Below are 3,524 nucleotides of genomic sequence, written 5' to 3' on the forward strand. Positions count from 1 at the left end.
ATTATATATTCTATTATTCAGTTATTATATATAGGCATTATACAGTTGTAACGACTTGTGACTCAGCATTGGCGACTCAGAAATTAGACACGGACGATTTGGGAAATCAAACATCAAGTGGCCTGACAAAGTGCACTTAATTAGGAGTAAATCGCCCCAGAAACCCTCTTCACGTCTCCTCAGCCTCAACTATAATGTGCTGCTTTTAATGATATAGATATAGAAGGCTCCGTCCACACACATTGAAAAATAAATCTCATGTGGGTTCTGAAGATGCAGAGAGATTTATTTTTGTTTTCGAGTAGATATGCAACATGATGACCTGCTGTATATACAATTTAAGTATATCGAATACCATTTATCTCTCTGTATCATCTCTGGGTGTATGAGCTCACCATGGCAGGACGGCGTTATCATCTTATTTATTTATTTTCTTTGTGAGGGATTTTATTTCCTGGATGCCAAAAAAGACATTTCTGCCTTTTAATTTTTATCCATAGTCATTTGTCAAGAAAATGCATTATACTGTGAAATACTTAAAACATAATATTGTATATCGGCTATACACAATATAAAATTACGCATATAATGATTTAAGATTGCATCTACATCTCCCACTCATACAGCTTGAAGCAGTGAGGAATTGCATCATGACAATTTTACAGGATGTATAGTATATGGCTCGATACAGCAACAAGATTAGACTTGTATATTTATGTATTTATCTTTATTGTGTGAACTGAGCCTCTAAACTGTGACAATACAACAAGCCTTATAATATTGTTTGCCCTATTTTTATATTAACTCCATCAATGTAAATGTTTAGATCGGCCAGAGTGGATGTTCAGTGAGTTCTGGTACTTTAATCTCATGAGTAAACTACTTGAACCTTTGGTTTCTTTTATAGTTCTTGATGTTTTCTGGAGCCCACGTGGTGGGTGCAGAAGGGCAGTCCGGGCCTCACCACCTGACCGGTGCAGCATGGAGGCAGAAAGATGTCTGGGCAGAACGCCTCGCGTTTTTCAGGGTGGGGTTTTAAAGAGCCGCATCAAGCTCGAGACAATTCAATATAGTAAAGGACCGGAAGTTACCTGGGTTCCTCTTCAAAATAAGCTTAAGGTGTGTCATTCATGGGTACAAAAATACATGCAAGAAATACAAAAAAACATAAAATGCATAATATATCATAGTAGAATTGTTGTGAGTTAAGCAGTAATTGAATCATGGCTAACATGATGTATTTATAGCTGACGTTTCTTCTTAGAAGAACAAGTACGTGCTTTAGAGCAGGAGTCAAGACTAACATAATGTTGTTGTGAGGAGCAAACCCTGCGATTCCAGTTTGAACGTCGGTGAAGAAATCATGTGCAGCTTCTTGGATGCAGAGAATTGTGATCAGACTGTTCGGCCAGACTCTAGTGTGTCAAGTAGAAACTAAAGGAGAAGACAGTTTCTTTTTTGTTTGATAACTGAAGTGTTGACACTTTGGGTGACATTTACCTGTCATGCAGCAGTGTGTTTGGGAACATATTGGCACAAACATTATGTTTTTTTTCTCCTGTGGACTACACTGTCACACATTCACAAAAGTCCCCAAAGTGTTTATGAATGCCTGTTATTCTTCATCTTCTTCTTCTTCCTCTTCAGTATCATTCTAATCATTCAGAGTCATTGAGGACACTGAGGTCATGTCGTTTGTGGGATCTTGCAGTCATTATATCGCACAACTAAAAAGGTACAAATGGTGAGTATTTCATAGACTGTTTCCAGTATTTATGCTGTTATTTTAAATTTACCGACTGTGCAAATTTGGCCAACTGTCTAAGTGGCCCCAATACCGAAGGGCCCTGAAAACTACAGGTTCACTGTGAGGTAAGGGCTGCTGTGTCAAAACCTTATTTTAGGGTCACAATAATTTAGTGCTTACATGCTGCATATTCCTTCATTAATTTGTGTTTCATCAAATGACCACACAATAAACAGGAGCCATGTATGTGTGCAGCATGGACATAATGTACACACATGGCAACAGGATGTGAGTTAATAGAGGCCCAAGAAGTACTCACATCTCTAAGTAAAAGTAGAAATGAGTAGTACTCTGTTACAAGTTCACATAAAGTGATAGAAGTAAAGTATTAGCATCACAATGTACTCAAAGTACCTAAAGTAAAAGTACTCATTATGCAGAATGGCCTTTTTCAGTATGTTTATTTTTTTTATTGAATTACAATTATTGATGCATGAATGTGGATTTATTGTTCAAGCTGGTACAGGGCTTATATTTTACTATCACATACTGTTGGGTAGATTGTTGATTTCACGAAGGGATAAATAATGTCTTGTCTCAATCCATAATAATTTATTTGTTGAATATCTTATATATTTTTGCTATCTGCAACTGTTGTCAAACGTGTGTGTTTTATTTTGAAAGTTGTGACAGGAAGTCGGCTGCGTCTCTTTCAACATCGTGACGGTGTCGTCGCAGCGGATCCAGGAGACTTCGGCTCCGCTCGGAGAAACACACAGGACTGTATGGTGCAGAAACCGATTCATATCTTTACCTTTTTCTGAGGACCGGCTGTATGATTAAGCTACAATCTTCAATGAGTAAGCATATCCCAGTAAGTAACGTGTTTTTATTTTTTGGTGTCCGCCATGTTGTTTTTTTATTGCATCGGGTTTGTGTCTTGTCTGTGTCAAATCAGTACGTTATCGTCACCAGCTGGCCTTTCTCCTTCTTCGTTAAAATCACGGCCTGCTCAGCGTTTAATAACGGTCGGTGCGATGTTCGTCACGGTTTAAAAGGAAGCGACTGTCGCGAGGATGCGCAACCACGAGCTGGTCTCACGAGCTACTCACTCGGAAGTTACTAACGGTTAAAAAATATATCGATAATATATTTTTTTCTTCTTCTTCTTCACGTGAAATAAGTCAAAACGTATACATGTCGTCTTCTTCGCGGTTGTCCCACACAGACTGCCCGCCCGCTGCTTTAACGAGGCGTCGTATTTGTCGCCTTTAAAGCAGCGTAATGTAGATCGTCCACCTAAAGGCCTCTAACGTTAGACGATGGCGCCCGGTCTATCCTTCCTCACACAAAGGACACTTTACAGCCTCCTAGTGTCATGTCATCCGTTTAAAACACTGCTTTTACGCTTCTCACCTCCTCTGTCCTTTTATATCACCTTCCTCTGTGTCATTTTAGAGCTCTCTTTTTATTCGCTATGTCATAATTTTCTACCCAAAATGCTGCTTTGCAGCCGGAAAATACCGGATTAACAAAGCATTGAACAGCTTAGTGTTGTTTTTAGTATTTGGAGCATAAACTGCAGAGATACATGACATGTCAGTGGTTTAAAGGGCTAAAACACTAAAAAATATGTGCAATATAAATACACTGTGCAATACTACAACTATTCTCTCTGTATATATATTTTAGTTATTGTGGATTTTTTTACTTTAACATTATTTACTGTTGTATTACTGATTTATAATACTTGTTTTGATCTTGTTTTTTTACTATA

The 3,524-nt window shown here is 38.1% G+C and overlaps 1 protein-coding gene across 2 annotated transcripts in view; it reads left to right on the top strand.

Moving 5' to 3' along the window:
• Positions 1-2,457: 2,457 nt before the first annotated feature.
• ptp4a1 (protein tyrosine phosphatase 4A1) overlaps positions 2,458-3,524 on the top strand; it is a 6,931-nt gene continuing 5,864 nt past the window's right edge. For both annotated transcript variants that reach the window (XR_004213853.1, XM_031877115.1), the window contains exon 1: positions 2,458-2,621. The gene's annotated coding sequence lies outside the window, so the exon portion shown is untranslated. The remainder of the gene's footprint in view (positions 2,622-3,524) is intronic.

This window comes from Anarrhichthys ocellatus, unplaced genomic scaffold (genome assembly GCF_004355925.1).
Source record: "Anarrhichthys ocellatus isolate YVR2014 unplaced genomic scaffold, GSC_Weel_1.0 scaffold126, whole genome shotgun sequence".
Classification (NCBI taxonomy): Eukaryota; Metazoa; Chordata; class Actinopteri; order Perciformes; family Anarhichadidae; genus Anarrhichthys; species Anarrhichthys ocellatus.